This window comes from Oryctolagus cuniculus, chromosome 14 (assembly GCF_051225735.1).
Source record: "Oryctolagus cuniculus isolate XC-2025 breed Fujian yellow rabbit chromosome 14, ASM5122573v1, whole genome shotgun sequence".
Taxonomy (NCBI): Eukaryota; Metazoa; Chordata; class Mammalia; order Lagomorpha; family Leporidae; genus Oryctolagus; species Oryctolagus cuniculus.
In genome coordinates, this window is record NC_142880.1 from 23,727,369 (window position 1) to 23,751,111 (window position 23,743).

At 37.8% G+C, this 23,743-nt stretch overlaps 1 long non-coding RNA gene and 1 pseudogene across 2 annotated transcripts; both read right to left on the reverse strand.

Annotated features, from left to right (window-relative positions):
- Nucleotides 1-2,697: 2,697 nt before the first annotated feature.
- Nucleotides 2,698-5,580, reverse strand: LOC149122263 (uncharacterized). 2 transcript variants are annotated; one of them, XR_016220236.1, is made up of 3 exons: nucleotides 5,400-5,580; nucleotides 5,003-5,103; nucleotides 2,698-3,209 (listed from the first exon to the last, which is right to left on the reverse strand). It is a non-coding gene; the product is annotated as an uncharacterized LOC149122263 (long non-coding RNA). The 2 variants fall into 2 exon arrangements; XR_016220235.1 differs by lacking the exon at nucleotides 2,698-3,209 and adding an exon at nucleotides 3,928-4,577 and having other exon boundaries at nucleotides 5,400-5,576.
- Nucleotides 5,581-7,854: 2,274 nt separating this feature from the next.
- LOC149122264 (palmitoyltransferase ZDHHC5 pseudogene) overlaps nucleotides 7,855-23,743 on the reverse strand; it is a 142,492-nt pseudogene continuing 126,603 nt past the window's right edge.

Genomic DNA, 23,743 nt, shown 5'->3' on the forward strand with positions numbered 1-23,743 from the left:
CATAATGAAACACTTCCATATAAAATTCAATGGCAAGTAACAATTGTCTTTTAAGTGATATGTAAGGCAGCATTTATGTCCCAAAATCCCAGTAATGGCACTCTAGTTTAGCTAGTGACATGATTCTACCTTCTGTTTAAAATTATGTGGGGGCCTGGGTTGCAGTCTGGACTTTATACCATATAGCATTCAAATTTAAAATCTAGTGAGCTGAAGCTTAGGGACAGCCTTACCACTATTCAGCAGCTCCAAAAATCTGCATTACTAGAGACAAGCACCAGAGGGAGGAAGAGACTATGAGTTTCTATAAAAAGAAAGTGACAAAACTTTCCAAATGGAATTCATATGCACAAATATATTGAAAGCACAAACAAGGTAAATGTTTGAGAGGCCATTAGAATTTCAAGCCAGGCTAATTAGTAGAGGTATTTCCCTGTATAAGAGTAGGAGAGAAGGCTGTTCTTTTTTTTGTCCCCCTCAAATATGCCCCCCAACATGAAGCACATAAAGAAATAGGGAAACATGGTATAAAGAATTTTTTTAAAAAAAGCTTCAGAAATTGACCCTAAAGAAACAAATATTTCAAAATAAACACCATAAGTATGCAGAATAAGCATATTTTCCCTGGTTCAAGTAATCAATACATTAACAAATTCAGAATAAAAATAAATAAAAATATAAAAAAGAACTTTTGAAAATAAAAACTTCAGATACTCAGTATTACGAAGTTGACAATTTTACTAGAAGGACTGAGCTGTTGACTTGATCAAGGAGAAGAATTATTAAGCTCAAACAGATAACTTGAAATAATTCAACCTGAACAATTCTAATGAGCCAAACAAGAAAGAATTGAAGACATTGAAGGGGACATAAGGAGCTACGTGAAATAGAACAAAACACGCATTGTATCAATTTCAGAAAGAGAAGAGAAAAAAAAAGAGTAGAAAGATTATTTGAAGTAATAATGTCCAAAAAAGCTTCAAATTTGGGTAAGGGAACACATACAGATTCAAAAATCTCTGGACAACAAGTAGGATGAGCCTTAGTAATTCACATCACTACAAATTATAATCAAGCCATCAAATAGCAAAACACAGCAACAACAACTTGTCATGTACAAGGGAGACTCCTCCGTAAATCAAGTCAGTATACATTTTGGAGATATTTTGTTGGCTGGAAGGGAGTGAGAAGAATTTTATAAGATACTGAATTTCAAGTGTTACCAGCTTAAAATAGATTGTTGTAACTAAAATGTTTTGTGTTCACTCTAATTCCAAAAGAAATATCTACAGAAGATACACAAAATAACAGTAAAGGGATTAAAGGACATAGCCTCAAACTATCAGTGAAACACAAAGGAAGAAATAAAGGAAAAGAAGAGTAAAATTGCTATCACAGAGATAGAACATGATTAACAAAATGGCAATAGCAATTCCTTCTTTAAAAGCTCTTACTTTAAATATAAATGTATTTCATTTCCTATCAAGAGACTTACAGAGGCTGAATGCATTAAAAATAAATAAGATCCAACTATTATTAATAAGATATTTATTTTAGTTTAGAGGAAACCAATATGTTAAAAGAAAAGAGTTAGTAAAAGTTGTCATATACATTATAAAGAACTAGGGTGGCTGTATTTTTATTAGGCAAAAAAGACTTTATGTCACAACTCTCATGATAAACAGAGAGACATAATAACAAAATAATTCCCAAAGAATAATACACACACACACACACACACACATACACACACAACATTAGAATTCCCACATACATGAGGACGATTTTGACAACACTAAAAAACTGAAGGGAGAGATTAACAGATACACAATAGTAGTGGAAAGTTTCACTATCACCCCTTTTAATAATGGCTATCACCCAGGAAGAATATGTGCAAGGAAACAAGTGACATGAATGACATTCAAGGCAAAATGGACCATAGAGAAATACACAAAACACTCAATAGCTGTGAATACATGTTCTTCTCAATAATACGTAGAACTTTATCTAAGATAAGTTATAGGGTAGGTCGCAATACAAATTTTAATGCATTTAAGAATACTGTAATCATACATATCAAGTATCCTTTGTAACCACATTGCAATGAAACTAGAAATCAATGTAAAAATAAGGAAAAGAAGAAAATTAACAATCATGTAGAAATTAAACAACACATTCTTTAACAACCGGTGGACCAAAAGACAAATAAATGATGACGGATATTAGAAAATATCTCTAGATGCATGGAATGTAGATACAAAGTTACAAAAATGTGTGGAATGTAGCATACACAGTCCTAAGTAGAAGTATAATTGTGGTAATTGCCTAAATAGAATAAAAATTGGAACTAAACAATATACCTATGCAACTGAAGGAATTAGAAAAGTAAGAGCAAGTGGAGCCCAAGTATAACAGGAAAAAAAGTAAATAATAACTGTTAAAACATAAACAGAGCATAGAAAAACAACAGAGATTAAACAAACTGAGTGGCTACTTTGAAAAAATCCATAAAATTGACAAACTTTAAGCTGCACAATGTAAAAGGACAGAAGAATCATATAAATGAATTTAGATATAAAAAGATATTATTATTGATGCAATGCAAATAAAAACAATTATGAGCTTATTTTTGAAAATATAGACTAATAAATTGGATAGCATGGAAGAAATGAATCAATCTGAAAATATACAACCTACCAAGATTCAATCTTCATAAAACAGAAAATCTTAACAGATCCGTAAATATTTTGGAGATCGAATCAGTTTTCAAATACTCTCATTAAAGTAAATTCCAGAATCAGATGACTTCACCAGAGATTTATAGCATACATTTAAAAAATTTTCAATTGTTGAAACTGAAGTAAATTGTCCGAAACCAACTTCCACACTAGAACAGTGTTGGCATGGATGTGGAGAAATGGAAACCTTTATCCTTTCTTGTTGAAATGGTTGCAATCATTTGAGTATATTAGCATAGACACTGGGATGTAAGTTCTGTATTTAATAGCATAATAACAGGGAAGTATTCCACAACAAAAATATCTCTCTCTGGGAAGGCATGAATCTACAAGACTTTCTAAATACTGAAAGCTAAATCAAATTCAGAGTTTATGTTAATACAAAATAGAACCCATCAGCAGGGCATCTTGTTGACAGTTTTTGATTTCTTCAAGGAAACAATGTTTTGACAGCCTGAAGATGGTTTGTGTCTGTTGAAATAATAGTGAAGTTTGGTATTAGGATTCATATGATTCTGTTTTGGCAATTTGATCTTTTATGTTTACTCAAAGTAGAAAAAATCTTTCAGCCAGTGCTTTAAATTTTTCTTGTGTTTTGTTTAGTTTTTCACTGACGTTTAATTGAGTAAAATGTATTTCTCAGTGACTGTTTGAAAATGTACATACCCATAGAAGCAACCAAATGATGCAACACTTTCATCTTCTAATAAACCTCACTTAACTGAAGTTTCAATTTGCATTATTCTGTAATTATGACCATGTCGAGCATCTGTTTTTAATGTTTGCAGAACTATTTGCATTTAGCCTCTACTGAATTGTTAATTTGTTCCCTTCCCCGCACCCCTCTGTTGTGCTGATATTGATGTGTCTCATATTTTGTATCTTTATACATTAACAATACAAGCCCATTGTTGTAATTTTCCCAATGTTTTATTATCTTTTGTTTACAATATTATTTTGTAGTTGTCTTTTTTTAGCAAACATTTTTAAAAATTTTGTCTAGAGTTCCCTATTATTTCCTCACTCTTGTTTAAAACTACTTTTAGATTTTCCATGAAAATAGTAGATGAACTTTCATTCCATAGCATGTTAATTATTTTACAAGCTTGCACTCAGATGCCAAATTGTACATATAGAAAGTCTACACATTGTATTGTCCAAAAAAATAAAAACACCTCAGCCTCACCTCTATTAAATGTTTTTATGCTCTTGGTTTTTAAAAGTGAGCATACATTTCCACTTATTATTTGATTTGAATGCATAGATCCTTGTAGAATTTGAATGATAGAATCTGTCCAAACAAAACACTGTTGTAGACCATGCAGGGTACTACAACAAAATAGCAGACACTGGGTGACTCATAAACCACAGAGATTTAGTTTTCACAGTTATTAAGGCTGCAAACCCCAGACTGAGGTGCCAGTCCATATGGGGTCTTGAGAGGACCTCCTTCCTGACTTATAGGTGGTGCCTTCTCACTGCATCCTCACATAATGGAAGAGGAAATAAGCTCCCACAGACCTATTTAATGAGGGCTCTAGATTTATTTGTCAGTATTCTGCCTTCAGGATCAAATATCTTCCCCAAAAGCTCTGTACTCTCATATTTTGAAGACTGGAATTTCAGCATTTAATATTGATGAAGAACATACATCACATTATACCACCTATCAACCCCCATCATTAACTGAAAATTATAAATGTCAATAAACGTTGACAACGATATAAAAATACTAGTACAAAAAGATTGCATTGAGCAGATAGAAGTCTTCCAAAATTCTTCCTTTAGCATGTCAGTCTGTGTTTCTCTGCTCTTCTCGTTTTCATCTTCACTTTTGTACTATGATCAGATTTCAAAAACAAATTCATCATTTATTTTATTTAACAAACTAACAGAAACTTCAGGTTGGTTTTCAATACCCCTTAACTTTCTCTTTTCTAAGATAAATATTCTCATTTATATAACTACTTCGTATTTATCATTTTTCCTATTCTCATCATTTGGATTATCTAATATGCCACAGCTATTGTGTTGCTATATATTTGCCTAATTCATTAGAATTATTTTATTGTGGTTCTATTAATTACCATTGCATTAAAAGTTTGTCCATCTTCCTCATATTCATTTACATTGCCTTTTCTTGATTTCATTATGTCATAATTACAAATTCCACATTTTGGGAGGTCCCTGAGCTTCCCCCGCTTGCGCCATTTTTTCCATGAGGCCCAGCTTTTCTGCCCTTTTCCCTCGGATTGTCGTGTTACCTGATGGCCATCAGGGGCTCCAGCCCTGATCCTCGGACATGGCGGCAAGCGGCAGCGGGTGTCGCCGGGCCCGTGGTCGTGCGCCAGGGAGTTGAAGCATCCTGGTTGCAAGAATACAGGATATTGAAGCTTCCCAGATGCAAGGATACAGCTACACAGGATGCCTAACTAATCCCCATCTATGAAAACCACTGGAGTCTGCATGCCAGCGCTGGAAGGGGAGGTGAGACAAAAAGCCTGGTAACCCGAGACATTGGCGGGGAAAGGCAGAAAGAGCCTGCAGAGAATGAGGCCTGAAACCCCATTTGGGAAAGTTCACCAGGCTGGCTGGAGGAGAGAAAAAAATCGAATAAATAAGGGGAACCGGCACGGACATTTAGCCTTTCTCTCCACTCACCTTACAAAGCCGAGCAAGACAAAGGGCAGGCGCCATTTTGCATATGTAAAGCAGGTGCCCCTCATTAGCCAAGCAGAAAAACCTGACTCTGGTAAGCAAACGAATACCCACAGGGGCAGATTTCATACATCAGCTACTCTCAATTCCACTCAGCTGTGTGGAATTACTTCCCAACTGAGTCCAAAAAAAAAAAAAAAAGAGAGAGCAAGAGAGCGAGAGCGAGAGCGAGCAAGAGAACAATCAGGGTGAATCACCTTTGGCACACCCTTAACCCTGTAGAACCACAGCTCTCTGGCCACACCCATCACAGCCTCTAAGGATCCATCAGAAGCAGACAGTCCTCTTAATCTAGAGTCACAGTATAACGAGAAAAAAAAAAAAAAAAAAAAAAAAAAAAAAACAAAAACAAAGAATATCTCCAATATGCCAAACAAACGCAAAAGCCGAGGTAACAAGAACAAGGAAGACACTATGACGCCCCCGAATGAAATAGACACCCCAATTCAAGATTATGAAGATGATGAGATAGAAGAAATGCAAGAAGCGGATCTCAAAAAATTGATAAGAACATTAAGAAGTTCTCAAAAACAAATTCTCGAACTACAGAAATCCTTAATGGACAAGACAGAAAATCTCTCTCGTGAAAACAAATTCCACATTTTATGTTTTATGAAAATAAGCTTATTATTTAAATTATAACATGCTCATGTAAGCAGCTTCTTAATTTACATGTATTAGAATATGGTCTCTTGACAATCTTCGTTCAAAGCTCAGTGTTTTAGCTCTTTATTCATAAAATTGATAGTAACTTTTTTTTTTTTTTTAGAAATTGTTTCTGGTTTAAAAATGATCTGGTTCCCTCCAGGGCAAGCAATTGCAGAAATGTCCACTGAGTCTGGTCCAGGGATTAGGGAACGAAGGTCTTTTTTTTTTTTTTTTTTTTTTTTGAAATTTAAACTACCTTTATTCACAGATGATATGATTTTTTTTTTAAAAGATCCTAAGGAGTGCACCTGTGAAAATTATTAAAACCAATGAGTGAGTTTAACAAGACCCAAAAAGCCAAGATCAATACCGACAGACACTGATTTTATATATACATGTGCTAATAGCAAATTATTCAAAAATGAAATTAAGAAAATTATTCTATTAATATAGCATGAAATAAAAGGGTACTTGAGAATACACTTAAAATAATCACAGGACCTGTACATGGAGACTACATTATACTGTTGAGAGAATTACAGGAACAACTAAATAAATATAAAGAGATACCATATTCATGGATTGGAAGCCTCAATATCAATAAGACTACAGTACTTCTCAAATTGATGGATTCAATGAAACCTGTATTCAACTGCCAGCCTGTTTCTATCTATTTATTTATTTTGGTACACCAATAAACTAGTCATAAAATTTATATATGGGCAATCAAAAAATTTGAAAAAGCAAAATATAAAGAATATACACTACTTTACTTCAAAATTTACTACAAAGCTGCTATAATCACAACAATGTAGTATTGTCATAGGGTAGACATATAGATCATTGTACCCAACTAGAGAAACCATAATAAATGTCACACATTTATAGTCAGTTGAGTTTTGACAGAAAGGCAAAGATTTTTTTTTTTTTTTTTTTTTGACAGGCAGCGTGGACAGTGAGAGAGAGAGACAGAGAGAAAGGTCTTCCTTTGCTGTTGGTTCACCCTCCAATGGCCGCTGCGGCCGGCGCACCGTGCTGATCCCATGGCAGGAGCCAGGTGCTTCTCCTGGTCTCTCATGGGGTGCAGGGCCCAAGCACTTGGGCCATCCTCCACTGCACTCCCTGGCCACAGCAGAGAGCTGGCCTGGAAGAGGGGCAACTGGGACAGAATCCGGCGCCCTGACCGGGACTAGAACCCGGTGTGCCGGCGCCGCAAGGCGGAGGATTAGCCTAGTGAGCCGCGGCACTGGCCGGCAAAGATGTTTTAGTGGAGAAATTACATTTCTAAAAAAGTCATGAAATAATTAGATATACATTTTGAAAATAAGCTTAGTTTCTTTCCAAAACCACACAAAACATTTACTTAAAAAGCATCATATATGTAAAAGTTGAAACTATAACATTCTTTTTATTAACATATTTTCCTGTTTATAATTCTTTTTAATATTAAGAGAACAGGTTGAGTGCAATTCATAGAATATAATGCAGTTCTAAGAAGGAAGGTCTTAAAAGATAAAAGGGGGGAGCTACTAACCCAGCCTCAGGGCCCCAACTCTCTGACTCCCAACTCTGTTGCATTTTATAAAACACTCATCCTCTGGGAATTGGGGTTTTAAAAAATGTCCCTGCAGGGGAGGGGAGCCCCTTGAGGGAAGGAAGGTGGCCACCCGGGGCCCTTTGGTGTAGACACAGTGGCGGGGGAAGGGGAGGCACTGATGGCTCACACCGTATCTCAGGTGGTACCGCCCGCTCAGGACAGTTTCTTGACTCTTCCCCTTGTGGGGCCAGGAGAGGCTGAGCTGATGCTCTTGGGTTGCTGTTGGATTTGCTGTGGGCGGTCTTGAGCTGTGCTTCATCTTCAGGCATCAGCAGTGGCTGCAAGGCCACTTCCTCTATCTCAGAGACACCAGGTGGGGATTTTGGCTGCTGTAAGATGTTTAATGGCCCAGATATGGGGTGGTTAGACCTGGTTCAGGGGACCCTAGTCCCTGGCCCCTTAGCCTTTCTGGCTTCCCAAAACGTGGGACAGCTGGGTGTCCAACTGGAGTGTTGCTCGGTGGTGATCTCTTTGGATCAGCTGAGGAGGAACTCCTATGAGGGCATGGCCTGAGCCAGGTGTTGACTGAATGCCTGGGTCTCCCAAGCCCGGCTCTTCCTCATGGACTGGGAGCTGGGTGACTGGTGCAGCAGCTTCTCTCATCCCTGGAGGGATGCCACAATATGGCACCACAGATTGTCATAACAGACTGGTGAGGGCTCTCATGTTGGACCTGTTGGCACCAAACGTGGATGCCTCTCTGCTTCCCATTGCTGGGTCAGGCAGGCTGACAGGAAGGGAGAGGTGTAGCTGAAAGCTGGGTCTTGTTCAGGCTTTCATTGTATGTCTGATTGGCCAGGCTCTTACAGGAGGTGGAAGTGGTGCCCTCTGAATGCATGGACTGCAACTGGTCCAGTACAAAACCTGTTCTCTGGGCTGACTTGAGGCTGGAGGAACAAGAGCCACTGGAAAGTGGATCACAGTGAAAGCTTTTGCCAAATGTGGGAGAACAGAAGCTCTCTGGTTCCAAGCTGGGCTCTGAGTGGTAACTGGGATGACGGCTGCTCTCTGCAGTTGAGGTTGGCTTCCTCAAACTGTCCCCATGACTAACTTGGTGCTGGAGGAATGAGGCAGGGCAGCTGATGTACTGCTGCTACTATAACCCGGCCGACACTTGTACATGGTTGGTGTGGGGGGCTGTCCTTGCCCCAAAAGCTGCTATCTCCATTAGTAGCCAGGTAAAGGTATGTTCGCAGTCCCATGCAGCTGCTCAGGTCTGGCATAGGAGGAGGCCAGGGTTTGGCATTTGCGGACTGGCTCTCTGTTGTTTCCAAGCTTCCCTTAGACTTAGTTCCCCTAAGCTCTCCCTGGATGCCATTATCCATGATCTTCACAGTAATCTGACACTTCTGGCTGAAGGAAGGGAGGTCTGATTACAATTGTCTTCTCTTTCTTTGGTCTTCCCAAATATCTGGGTGCTCCGATGTCTTCTCAAAATCCCTTCGTGGTTGCCAAAAATGTTACCGGAGAAATTGCAGGGTTCTTGTCTTCGCGCAAGAAAGAATTCAGGCGTGAGACAGAGAGTAGTGGGGGATAAAATAGCAAGGTTTATCAGGGAAGGGACATCCGTAAGGACGGATGGGCACCTCTCCAGACAGGACCTGAGAGTGTGCCCAGTCGCTCGGACTGGGGTGGGAGGGAGCGAGGTTACATGTTGAGAGGAGAGATTACACCTGGCCAGACCAGGTGGGTGGCTCAGCAGAGAAGCAGAGGGCTGAGCGCCGATAGTAACTTTAATTTAAAAAAAATACTCCTTTCCTAGAATTAGAATCTGTTTTTTATTTTTTTAACTTTTTTTTAGTAAATATAAATTTCCAAAGTGCAGTTTATGGATTACAATGGCTTTTCCCCCCCATAACTTCCCTTCCACCCACATCCCTCCCATCTCCCGCTCCCTCTCACATTCCATTCACATCAAGATTCATTTTCAATTGTCTTTATATACAGAAGATCGATTTAGTATATATTAAGTAAAGATTTCATCAGTTTTATTTATTTAAAGACAGAGTTAGAGAGAGAGGTAGAAACAGATGGAGTGTGAGAGAGATCTTCCATCCACTGGTTCACTCCTGAAATGGCCACAACAACTGGAGCTGAGCAGATCCAAAGCCTAGGAGCCAAGAGCTTCTTTCAGGTCTCCCATGTGGGTGCAGGGGCATCAGGAAATTGGCCATCCTCTGCTGCTTTCCCAGGCACATCAGCAGGGAGCTGGATCGCAAGTGGAGTAGTCAGGCTCAACACATGGATGCTGATGCTGCAGCCCAGGGCTGTAACCTATAGCAGCCCCCATGATCTGATTTTTTTTTTCAAATTTCTATGATAGTATTTGTGCTTGGAACAATACATACTAAGTCTACTACTTTCAACTTCATTATCCCTTAAATATTTGACTTCCGCTATTAAGATAGAATTTACATACAAAACAAAAATATATAAAATAGGAAGCTAAAACTCACTACTGAATAATTGTTTACCTACTTTCCTAAGAAACTCAGTGCTTATTATAACATATTGTTTAGATGTAATATGACCTAAAATCTTGTTCTTATGCTTGTATTTATTTATTATTGATCAAATAATTTAACTGTCTTCATAGAGTCTGACTACAAGCTGAAATAAATTATTTTTTCATGATGTTTGACTTACGAAAAGTGGAAACACAATTTTGGTTATTGTCCTCATAACTTTCTTAAGATTGTTTTGTTCATTATTTTTATTAATTGCCTTAATGCAAAATATTTTAATACTATACAAATGTACTACTAATACAGAGTCATAGTTTTCCTTTCACTCACAGCTGTACAGTATATATTTATAAACATTAGTGCCTCTGAAAACAAGATCTATGGATAAACCATGTACCATCAGAACCATGTATTCAAGAAAATAATCATGCACACATAATACCATTTTAGCCAACCAAGTTTATTAAAATGAACTTTTTACCTAGCAATATTTTTAACCTGTTTGGTAAGACAGTAACCTTGGGGGACCGACACTGAAAGCCACCGCCTGCAGTGCTGGCATCCCATATGGGCACCAGTTCTAGTCCTGGCTGCTCCACTTCCTATTCAGCTAATTGTCACAGCCTGGGAATGCAGTCAAAGATGTTCCAAGTGCTTGGGCTCCCACCCCTGCGTGGGAGGCTCTGAAGAAGCTTGTGGCTCAGGTTGGGCCATTTGGGGAATGAACCAATGGATGGAAGACCTCTCTCTCTCTCTCTCTCTCTCTCTTTCTCTCTATGCCTCTCTGTAACTCTGCCTTGCAAATAAATAATTAAATCTTTTTTTTTTTAAAAAAAAGACAGTATCCTTGGCTGAAATTTGATTAATAACAAATTGATAATATTTCTTCTAAACTTGAAGCTTGAATTCTCCAAAAACCTGTGCTGAAATAGTCTTAATAAAGGACTTAGAACATTACTAATACAGTATTAGTTGTTAGAGACTTTAGATTAGTTATAATAATTTTATAAAATTAAAGGAATATCAAATTTATATTTAATGTAATTAACAAGAAAGAATTTTAATTTAAAAATGCAAATGCCTCACTATGATAAAAAATGAACAAATGAAAACAGGTTCACATTCCCCTTCTTTTTTGTAAAAATTAAAGTGCAATGGTTTGGGAGTCCTACTGAGATAAGGTACTACACTAGATAGTTATTTGATCATTTTCCTGTATTAATTTACCATATCTGATTGTTGAAATTGGTGCATTTCTCATACTTTCATTGAAATAAAGTGTGTATCAAAATAGCAACAATTAGCACCTACAAAGATACTACATATGAAATGAAAATAGCCGGCGCCCTGGCTCAATAGGCTAATCCTCTGCCTTGCGGCGCCGGCACACCGGGTTCTAGTCCCAGTCAGGGTGCCAGATTCTGTCCTGGTTGCCCCTCTTCCAGGCCAGCTCTCTGCAATGGCCCGGGAGTGCAGTGGAGGATGGCCCAAGTCCTTGGGCCTGCACCCGCATGGGAGACCAGGAGAAGCACCTGGCTCCTGGCTTAGGATCAGTGCGATGCGCTGGCCACAGCGCGCCAGCCGCGGCGGCCACTGGAGGGTGAACCATCGGTAAAGGAAGACCTTTCTCTCTGTCTCTCTCTCTCTCCCTGTCCACTCTCCCTATCAAAAAAAAAAAAAAAAAAAAAAAAAAAAAAGAAAGAAAGAAAAGAAAGAATTTACTCACCCTAATAATCCTGTTGTGTTTACACTACTGAAAGCATGTTTTTTTTTAAATGATTCTCTTCAAAAACTCTCAATTTTTCTAGCCATATAGCGGAATAAAAATAGAATAAATGTAAGAAAATTTATAGAAGTTAAATTCATTGGCAATTTAATACTATTTTGAAATCAATATTTATCTTTCTATCCTAAGTTAGTAAGAAAGAGTATATGTGTGCACGAAGTATACTAAACTATTGCCCTTTATTTTATAGAACATCTTAATTAACTTGCCTGAGATGCATCTTTTGAAGTTCATATAGTAGATAGAAAGTTGCAGATAAAATCACAAGAATTATCAAAAACAGAAATACGGGTTGATCCATCACTTTTATGTGGTTTGATGAGCCAGGTTTTGTCTCAACTTTAATGTGATATCACTGGAGATTAGAAAAAAAATATTTAATCTCATGGGGTTGTTTTAGTAGCTCTTTTTTTCTCATCTCTCACAATTCTAAAATTCTACACTTGTACAATTTATCACTTCTGTGATAGTAACTGTCTTATTTTAATACATAGAGCATATTATGAAAGTCACATTCTAAAGTGTGCTTTGATTACATTTTTAGATTGCAAAAATAGGGCTTTTGAAATTTACAATGGTTTCTTGGATGTCTTTCTCTGATGATCCAAAGTGTGTATTCACTGGAATAAAAAAAAATCTGCAAGTTTTTTCAAACTTTTTATACAGATCAAATATATTAAATTCAAATGTTTTCTTTTATCCAAAAACCCTTTTAATTCGCCTAATTTTGTGCCCATCTACTATCTAGTAGAAGTTATAATGATAAAATTTAGCCATAGTAGACTCATAAACATCACAAAGAATACAAAAATGCTGATTTCTGTTCTTTGATACTAAACATATTTTCATTCAATTGTAGTTTATTAATAACTGTTTAGAGGTGTAGCACTCTAATTGAAAAGAAATCATTTTTCTCTAGAGTCTGATAAACTACTTTTTGCTGAACTAAAGTCAAATTCCATTTATGCTACGTCAGTTGGATAATATTGAGTCAGAATGTTCTTCTCAATCCTAGTATGTTTATGGTGGCTAAAGTGTTCAAGAGATTTCAGTAATCAATACTGAAGGCTTTCATCCCCTTCTCATGTCACTTGTGATCTATTTACATTATTGGAAATCTTTGAATTCAGTGTTCTCAGACATAAAATAAATGAAACTTATGTTGCAAAATTAATATATGTGAGAATGATATTTAAAGTTAGAAACATAATAACTCCTTATAACCTCTGTCATTTTGAAAACCATTTTAATTAGCCTAACAACTCTAAGGATTAAAGTTCATTTTCACATTTCTAAAACATTTTAATTTTCAATTTTCTGAATGATTGAAAGACAGATTTCCATATGCTGATTCACTCCTCAAATACCCAGAAAAGCTTGACCTAGTCCAGGCCAAAATCAGGAGTCAGGAAGCCAGCTCAGCCTCCCACATAGATAGCAGGGGCCCACCCACTGGAGTCATCCCCATTGCCTTACCAGCTGTGCATTAGTGGGAATCAGGAGCGAGCTGGAACACAGGCACTTCAAAACAGTATGCTGGGATCTCAGGCTACATACTAACTAGGCCAGATACCAGCCACTGCAACTTTTTATATCAATGTTTTCCCCACTTAGTTATGAACCAAATCAGAGACTGTGTCACAAAACAAAATAATTTTCACAATTGTTTATATTTTCTATTTGTTTAAAGTTTTTTTTTTTTTTTTTTTTTTTTTTTTTTTTTTTTTTTTTTTTTTTTTTTTATGTGAAAGGCAGAGTTACAGAGAGACAGACACACACACACAGAGGTCTTTCTTACTCTGATTCAGTCCCCAGATGGCCTTAATGGCCAGAGCTGTGCTTACCTGAAGCCAGGAGCCAGGAGCTTCTTCCAGGTCTCCCACATGGGTACAGGGGCCCAAGGACCTGGGTCATCTTCCATTGCTTTCCTAGGCCGTAGCAGAGAGCTGGATTGGAAGTGGAGCAACCAGGACTAGAACCAGAACCCAGATGGCAAGGTGCCAGAGTGCAGTCCCTTCTCTGCTATTCTGCATGCTGGATAATATTGATATTAAAAGCACTAGTAGCACACATAATTTAGAAAATATTGTTTGTGCTTATTGGATTTCTTTCTTCCTTATTCAACATTGATAGAAACAACAAGCATCCCCTCTCAGCCTTTTGGCTAAGATCAAGTATAGAAACAACAAGCAATTTAGTTGCAAAGGGACATTGTTACTAAAGACTTAATGATTGCTATAATATATAAAGCTACTAAATATATTACATATTAAATGTCTGAGCTCTCATCTTCTGTACTTTGATTCTTAGAGAAAAAGAGAAAATCTGAGCCATTATTTTTTCAAAAAGCATTTAGATGAGATTTTATGCAATATGATACATGTGTACTTGGTTCTCCTTCAAACAAAATCTTATTGATGTGCATGATTATTGTTGTTTTCTCTTTCTTTCCTCTGATCCATTTTGCCTACATTCTGTTTTTAGCTTGTTAGAATAGACTCGAAACGTGTTTTATTTCTTACTTGTCAAATGTTATAAAGAAAGAAAAATGAAATCTCCTCAGCTGTGTTGTTTGTGGAAGACCTGTTTACCTATCTCAGCAAGGTCCATGTGTACTCCGTCCTTGAATATAGAATCTATTTAGTCCACTGCAGCAAATGCAAAGCCATCACAGTAAACTCACTTCAGTTTGTCACTTTTCCCACAGCAAAGCATAGGCTTGAAGCATGGCGTTGCCCAATGACAAAACTGAAAGTAGCAAAAGTGGTTACAGAAAAATTTTACTCTTAGTAAAAGCAATATATTACCTAAGATTCTCCTGAAAAACAGAACCAGCATGGGCTCATGTTTTTGACTCTACTTCTCAAAAATACCAGGATCCAGTCTCCTACTTTCAATCCATTCTGCCAAGCTGCTGACTTGAGAGAGAGTGAGAGACAAAAAGAGAGAGAGTGCACTTTCCTTCAAAACTTATTCCTCACAATTGCTGCTATACTTTCAAACATAATGCCCATTTTTAAAACAAGAGGAAAAGACCAGTTGTTACTTTTTCTTCCATAAAACAGAATCCCTAAAATGAGAATTTTTCAGTTGCTTTGTACTTAGAAACTACTCAGACAACTGTAGCCAAGAGGAAATCTGAGAAAGTTCAATCTTGCATTGATGAAAACAGTGATGATTTGTCCAGGAAAATGTTAGAAGAGGCGTTAATATTGATCACCCAAAGGATAGACAGTTGCTTCCTATAAAAAATTTTTTCCTTTTTTTTTTAATATCTTAATTTGAAGTGGTGTTATGGTACATGAGGTTAAGCCACTGCTTGTAATATCTGCATCCCATATCACAGTGTCTGGGATCCAGTCTTGCCTTTGATTTCAATACAGGTTCCTGCTATTGTGTGCCCTGGGAAACAGCAGGTAATGGCTCAAGTACTCCAATCCCTGTCATCTTTGTGTAAGAATTGGATGGAGTCCCCGGCTCCTATCTTCAGTCTGATACAGCTGTTGTAGATATTTAAAGTATAAACCAATAAATGCAAGATGTCTTTCTCTGTTTCAATGTGCCTCTGTTTTCAGATAAATAAAAATAGATAAATAAACTTAAAAATAAATATATTGCCGGCACTGCGGCTCACTAGGCTAATCCTCCGCCTTGTGGCGCCGGCACACCGGGTTCTAGTCCCGGTCGGGGCGCCAGATTCTGTTCCGGTTGCCCCTCTTCCAGGCCAGCTCTCTGCTGTGGCCAGGGAGTGCAGTGGAGGATGGCCCAAGTCCTTGGGCCTGCACCCGCATGGGAGACCAGGAAAAGCACCTGGCTCCTGCCATCGGATCAGCGTGGTGTGCCGGCCGCACAGTGCCGGCCGCGTCGGCCATTGTGGGGTGAACCAACGGCAAAGGAAGGCCTTTCTCTCTGTCTCTCTCACTGTCCACTCTGCCTGTCAAATAGATAAATAAACAAATAAATAAAATATATTACTTTATATTTTTTTCAATTTCTATATCTCATTCACTACTTCACTAGAAAACCCTCTATTCTAGAGTATTTCTTAACTATCTTTCAAATCATTAATCACATCCTTATTTTTTATAATGCTGAAATGACTTTTCAGTATATGTGCCAAAATTTTCAAGTTTGTTTCAAATGAAAAAAAAAATATTGAAATGTACTGTAAATGTCCAGTAAAGGAAATGTATAAAAGTGAAATATTTTATATGCTACAAAAAAGTCCTAACAATAAACAAATTTTATTAAGTTGAAATGTTTGGGAATTAAGCAGGAAAAAATGGTGATTTCTCAATACAGAAAAAACAAAGTGAGCAGATAATAGCTAATTTTATATGCTACAATAAACATTTATTTTCTGAAGAAGAGAATATAAGTCAGAGTCTAAACAGCAAACAGTAGCAGCTTCATGTGTGTAAAAAAGAGGAAAGCGGGGCCAGCACTATGGTGTAGGGGTAAAGCTACCTCCTGCAGCGCCGACATCCCATATGCATGCTGGTTCGAGTCCCAGCTGCTCCACTTCTGATCCAGCTCTCTCTTATGGCCTGGGAAAGCAGTGGAAGATGGCCCAAGTCCTTGGGCCCCTGTACCTGCGTGGGAGACCCAGAAGAAACTCCTGGATCCTGGCTCTTGGCTTCAGATAGGCGCAGCTCCAGCCATTGTGGTCAATTGGGAGTGAACCAGCAGATGGGAGACCTCTCTCTCTCTCTCTCTCTCTCTCTCTCTCTGCTTCTCCTCTCTCTGTGTAACTTTGACTTTCAAATAAATTAATAAGTCTTAAAAAAGAAAAAAGAGGAAAGCAAGTGCAGGAAACTGGCGATGTGAGTGAATGAAGTCGAGGAGCAGGAGGTGACCCAGCAATTAGTAACAGCAGGAAACCACACCAACTAAAAGAGAGAGACACAGTTTTCAAGAGCTGGCTCCACATGATCAAGCCAGAACTATGACAAGTCTGTCCAGAAGGAAATGGAGCCAGAGAGCAGACAAGAGCTGTGACAGGGAAACTGCCCTGGACATAGCAGTCTACTTCTCTTCTCTGCCTTCTCTGCTGGCTAGTCTTCTTGCAGTTCTCCCACTGGCCAAAAATGCTCAGAAACACGTGACCCAGGAACCTGGAGAATGCAGTCTGTAGAAATCAACAGGCCTGAAAGATGGGCCTGAGCCCCTGGGAGGGGAGAAGAAAGATCTCAGTGCTAACAGCCTCAGCAAGATGCTCTCAGCCATTTCCTGGAAGATTTTGAAAATATACTTACAGAGGTCAAAGAAAGGGAAAGAGTATAATAAGTAAGTGAATAAATAAGTCAAAGTTTAAATTATATAGAGAGTTTCAACATTTCAAATTTTGACTAAGTTTAACAAATATTCCTTAATAGCATATTGATTCAATAAGTTTTCAAAATATCAGGCAATACCAAAATTTTTTCACAAATATTTTTATCACAGAGAACTTTCTGAAAACTAATGAATAAGTAACATTTTCTTTCCATTAACTTAAATCATTTATTCACTAAAAAGGAAAATTAATGCAGCATAGTCAATTTGCATAATTAATGAGCCAAAGATATTATATAAATACACTAATATTCAAAGTAATTTAAAATGTCTGTTTATGATAACTAGAAATGCCATCATATTGAAGGTTATTCAAGAAGTGAACTGAAATTTCTTTCATTGATGAATAAGTCAACATTTTGCCTAAAATTTTTACCCTTGAGTCACACAATATTAATAAACTACTGAACTGGAAACTATCTATGATCTTAAATTCTCTGTTAACAGAAATTACAAAATGGATTTCTCTCCCAAATTCCCTTATAAATGAACATAGCTCATGCTGGTTAGTGATTCTATGACTTTATCTTCCAGATGTCGTGTGGTAGTGTGTTTTCGACTCACACTGAAAACAAGGGGAAGTTTCTGTAAAAGATGTTAGCACTTGCATATTTCTAAGCTAAGACCTTAAGTATCATGATATGGCATTTCAAGATCTCCATACTTTATGAAAGAAATCATAAAAATACTTATTCTAGTTCAAAATGATCATGATATAAGGAGTGGTGAAGATAATTTAATCTTGTTACATAATAATGTCAATGAAAACGTGATTAAAATTAAAAGTAGTGCACACATATAAATACTTTAGATATAGATATGTAGATATGGGTATTAATAATTACATATGTCTGCCAGCGCCAAGGCTCAATAGGCTATTCCTCCACTGCGGCACCGGTACACCGGGTTCTAGTCCCGGTCGGGGCGCCGGATTCTGTCCCAGTTGCTCCTCTTCCAGGCCAGCTCTCTGCTGTGGCCTGGGAGGGCAGTGGAGGATGGCCCAAGTGCATGGGCCCTGCACCCGCATGGGAGACCAGGAGAAGCACCTGGCTCCTGGCTTCGGATCAGCGTGGTACGCAGGCCTCAGTGCGCCAGCCGCAGCGGCCATTGGAGGGTGAACCAACGGTAAAAGGAAGACCTTTCTCTCTGTCGCTCTCTCACTGTCCACTCTGCCTGTCCAAAAAAAAAATAATAATTACATATGTCTTACCAATGAGATCTAGACATTCTAGGGCTGTAATTTCATTGAGTGAACATCATATTGAAAATAACTTTATGGCAAACACCAGCAACATGAAAGAAAATGAGGATCCTGATTCTCCCTCCACACTTGAACATAAAAATACTGAACATAAAAATGCTGAACAGGTCACAACTATGCACAGATCTATTCAGATCAATTCTCTGAGAGAAAGCAAGAAACAAAGTGAGAGATTCTTCCCCACCAGGTAACTGAGAAAATATTCACACTAAATGAACTTGGAAAGCTGACATCCACTCCGGCATAATCCCTGCCCAGACACTGCACCATCCAATCAGAAAAGGATTTTGGTCTTATCGATTTTTGTGTAAGTGTAACATAGCAGAATATCATGACTTGGTAATGTATGATGAGCATTAATTTACTGGCACAAAGTTTCAGAGGCTGGGATGTCCGAGACAGGAGCTGTCATCTGCAATAACCAGACCTTCCAACTGCTTTACTTCCCCAATTCAGAGCTAGGCAGCCAGGAACTGTAAAAATGTATCATGGTTCTTTTATTTTATTTATGACTTTATTTATTGATTGATTTCTGTCATATTTGAAATGGAGGTAGAGAATGAGGGAGATGGAGAATGAGTCAGAGACAGACTCAGATCTTCCACACCCTGGTTCACTTCCCAAGTGGATGAAATTAAGCAGAAGCAGGCAGAGTCAAAGCCAGGAACTAGGAACACAATCCAGATCTCCTGAATGGATGGTAGGGTAGCAAATACCAGGGGCCATCACCTGTAGTCTTCCAAGGTATGCATTGGACAAGAGCAAGCAGAGCCAAGATTCAAATGCAGGCACTTTAATATGGGATGTGGGCATCCCATGCAGTGTTTTTCTTCTGCACCAAATGCCCACCCCAAGATTATGTGTTTTGTTTTGTTTTGTTTTGTTTTGTTTTAGTTTGTTTTTTTTTTTTTAACTTTTATTTAATGAATATAAATTTCCAAAGTACAGCTTATGGATTACAATGGCTTCCCCCCTAACATCCCTCCTACCCGTAACCCTCCCCTTTCCCACTCTCTCTCCCCTTCCATTCACATCAAGATTCATTTTGGATTCTCTTTATATACAGAAGATCAGTTTAGCATACATTAAGTAAAGATTTCAACAGTTTGCTCCCACACAGAAACATAAAGTGAAAAATACTGTTTGAGTACTAGTTATAGCATTAAATCTCAATGTACAGCACACTAAGGACAAAGATCCTACATGAAGAGTAAGTGCACAGTGACTCCTGTTGTTGACTTAACCAATTGACACTCTTGTTTATGGCATCAGTAATCAACCTAGGCTCTTGTCATGAGCTGCCAAGGCTATGGAAGCCCCCTGAGTTCACTGACTCTGATCATATTTAGACAAGGCCATGGTCAAAGTGGAAGTTCTCTCCTCCCTTCAGAGAAAGGTACCTCCTTCTTTGATGACCCGTTCTTTCCACTGGGATCTCACTCGCAGAGATCTTTCATTTAGTTTTTTTTTTTTTTTCCCCAGAGTGTCTTGGCTTTCCATTCCTTAAATACTCTCATGGGCTTTTCAGCCGGATTCGCATGCCTTAAGGGCTGATTCTGAGGCCAGAGTGCTGTTTAGGACATCTGCCATTCTATGGGTCTGCTGTGTATCTCACTTCCCATGTTGGATCATTCTCTCCCTTTTTTATTCTGCCAAGATTATGTTTTGAAACACCAGGCAGAGACTAGTAATCCTCATGCCTAGGCCAGTGCTTGAGGGCAGATTCTCCAGACTTTCCCTTCTATATGACAGAGCTCTGTGCCTGCTATGGGGTAAATTTAACTTTATCTATCTATTACTACAAGCCTCATGCTATCCTGGATTGCATCTCCAAGATTGCATTGGGCATGGTGACTATGAAACTCAGATGTGATCCATCTGGTTAGTATCTTCCTGGGCAGCTGAGAGTGTACCTTGATAAACCTCCTGTAAATTTGCATAGACATCAAGTAATCATAGAACTCTATTGAGGGATCATCACTAGGCTGCTAATACTGAACATTGAGCAGATAATAATGGTCCCTGTCCCCAAGCCATTGCTTGGAGTTAGACTCTGGATGTGCTTTGTGGCTAAGTGTAGTTCCACAGCCTCAGATGCCCAGTCTTGCATCCAAGTGTACAGCACCAGTGGCTGATAAGAGTGGTATCAGATTGTGAATCCACCTCAACAACAGTCAGAATATACAAAGGCAGGCCTGGGTCCTATACCCCAGGCTGTGAGGTCCAGATGTGATCAAGCATTGTGGCATTGGTAACAACAGGAAAGGTATTGGGCCTTACACCAGCACCAGGAAGAACCTTGAAAGAACAGACTACCCCTTCATAGACACCTTTTTGGTTCATTCTGAATAATGCACCATCTTGGATTTGGAATGAATCTGAACTTGAGGCATATTTTAGAACTAAAAATAGTAAAAACACATCAACAGCCAACCCACAGCAAGCCTCAAATTAGGCCACCACCTTTTGTTGAAATAGCAGAAGTGTCCACAGGCTCAGAGAAAATAAACAGACTGCTTAGAATTTCTGGAAGAAGAGCTACAGAAAGTCATATGATGATACCAAACCCTTTAAAGCATAGATCATGTTGTATGCCAACAATCATCAAAAAGTTCCAGGAAACCATGGCCTCAACTGATGCACATAATAAGATACCGGAAACCAATCATTGAGGAATAGAAATTTTCAACTGCTAGAATGAACATTTGAAAATAGCAGTTTTAAGGACTCTATATGAACTGCAAGAGAACACAGATAAATGACTTAAGACTCTAAAAAAGAGATTTGACAGAGATATTACAGTAGTATAAAATGCTAAATGGAAATCTGTTAACTGAAAACTAAAAGTGAAATTAAAATCATGACTGAAGACAGTAACAGAACAAATCAAACAGAAAAAATAAGCTACAAGTTGGAAGATTAGCTATTAAAAACACACAGATGGAGGAGATATAAATTAATGAAGAATCCTGGGAAATGATGAAAGGCTTATTGGAATTTTAAGATACATGAAAAGGTCAAATACATGATTACTGGATTTCAAAAGGAACACAGGAATGCCAAAGGTATAGAAAATATATTCAAGGAGATAGTAACAGAAAATTTCCCAAACCTTTAGAAATTTACAACTATTTATGCATGGGATGGTCTAAGGTCACTAGTCAGCTTCAACCTGACGTACTTTATGCCGTGACAAATTATAATCAAGCTCTCCAATGTCGAAAAGAAAGAAAGGATTATTAAAGATACAAGAGGAAAGAAACAAATAATGTGAAGAGGTGTACCAATGCACCTGACTACAGACTTTTTAGCAGAAAATATACAGGCTAGGAGGTAGTGGAAGTAGACTTTCACACAACAGAATTAAAAAAGGAAAAATTTATCTGTGAGTACTCATCCACCAAAACTATTCTTCAAAAGTGAAGGAGTTGTAAGGGCACCGCCAAAAAAACAAAAGCTGAGAGAAGGCATCACCATCAGATCTGATATACAAGAGATAGTTATGGAGTTTCTTCAAATTAAAAGAAATACATATTAATGGGCCAGCACCGTGGCTCACTTGGTTAATCCTCTGCCTGTGGTGCTGGCATCCCATATGACCACCATGTTCTAGTCCCGGTTGCTCCCTTCCAGTCCAGCTCTCTGCTGTGGCCCGGAATGCAGTGGAGGATGGCCCAGGTGCTTGGGCTCCTGCACCTGCATGGGAGACCAGGAAGAAGCAGCTGGCTCCTGACTTCAGATTGGCGCAGCACTGGCCGTAGTGGCTATTTGGGGGGTGGTGAACCAATGGAAGGAAGACCTTTCTCTCTGTCTATAACTCTAGCTGTCAAATAAAAAATAAAATAAAAGAAATACATAGTAATGAATCAGAAGAAAAATAGCAGAAGGTGGAAAACTCACTGGTAAGAAATGCTGTAGATAAACAGAGAAAGGCCTAATGTTGTGAATATGGTGTAAAACCATTCATTTCTTTAGTATAAAGAGTAAATCAAAAAAAGAAATTCATAATAGCTGAACTAAAATATTGAGAAACAGGCCCTGTATGTAATATGATAGGATTTCAAAAGTTTAAAATCTGAAAAGGAGCAGAGTGAAAACAGAGATTTCTTTATCACTATTTTTATCCCTTGTTTTTTCTGTTCTTTCCCTACCTTTAGAAATCAATACTATGTATATCACATTACCACAAGGAAAATTTTGACTGAGGGAAAAAGAAAAGAACTACATAAAATGAGAACGCAAGCATTGAAATAGCAGTTGTAACACCTCAGCCTTTCAAAAATTACCTTAAATGTAAATGGATTAAAATTTCCAGGTAAAAGATACAGATTGATCAATTGTATACAAAAATAAGACCCAACTGCAAGTTGTTTACAATTAACTCATTTCAAATCTAAGGATATGCACAAATTAAAAGTGAAAGCATGAAATAAGATATTCCAAGGAAGTAGAATGCCACAGGAAGCAAGCATAGCCATACTTATACCAGGTAAAATATATATTTAAGTCAAAAGCCATAAAAATGACTAAGAATATCATTATATAAAGACAAAGAGCTCAATACAACAAGAAGAAATAATATTTTAAAATATTTATACTCTATTTCAGGGCACCCAAATATATAAAGAATTAAGAGACTTCAAGGGAGAGAAAGATTCCAACAAAAAATAATGCCAGGGGATTTTAACACTCCACTTTCAAAAAGAGACTGATCATATGGTCAGAAAATTAACTACAAAATAGAGTTAAACAGCAACCTAGATCAACTGGACTTAACACAACATCTACAAATTGCTCTACTCAACAGCTACAGAATACATATTCTTCTCAATAGCACATGAAGCATTCTCTAGGATAGATCAGGTATCAGCTCACAAAATGAGTCTCAACAAATGTTTAAAAGAATCATACTAAGTTTCATTTCTAACCATAACAGTAAAAATAGAAGTCAAAAATAAGAAAAAATAATGGAAACTATATAAATACGTGCTAATTAAACATGTTACCCCTGAAAAACCAATGCATCAAAATAAAATTAAGATGGAAATTAAAATTTTCTTGACATAAATATAAAAGAAAACACAACAGCAAAAGCAGCAGGAACAACAAAGTTTATAGCAATCAAGGCAAACATCAGAAAGCAAAAAATGAATGGATATTTTGCATTGCAGTTGAGAAGTCATTTGGCATGCCTGC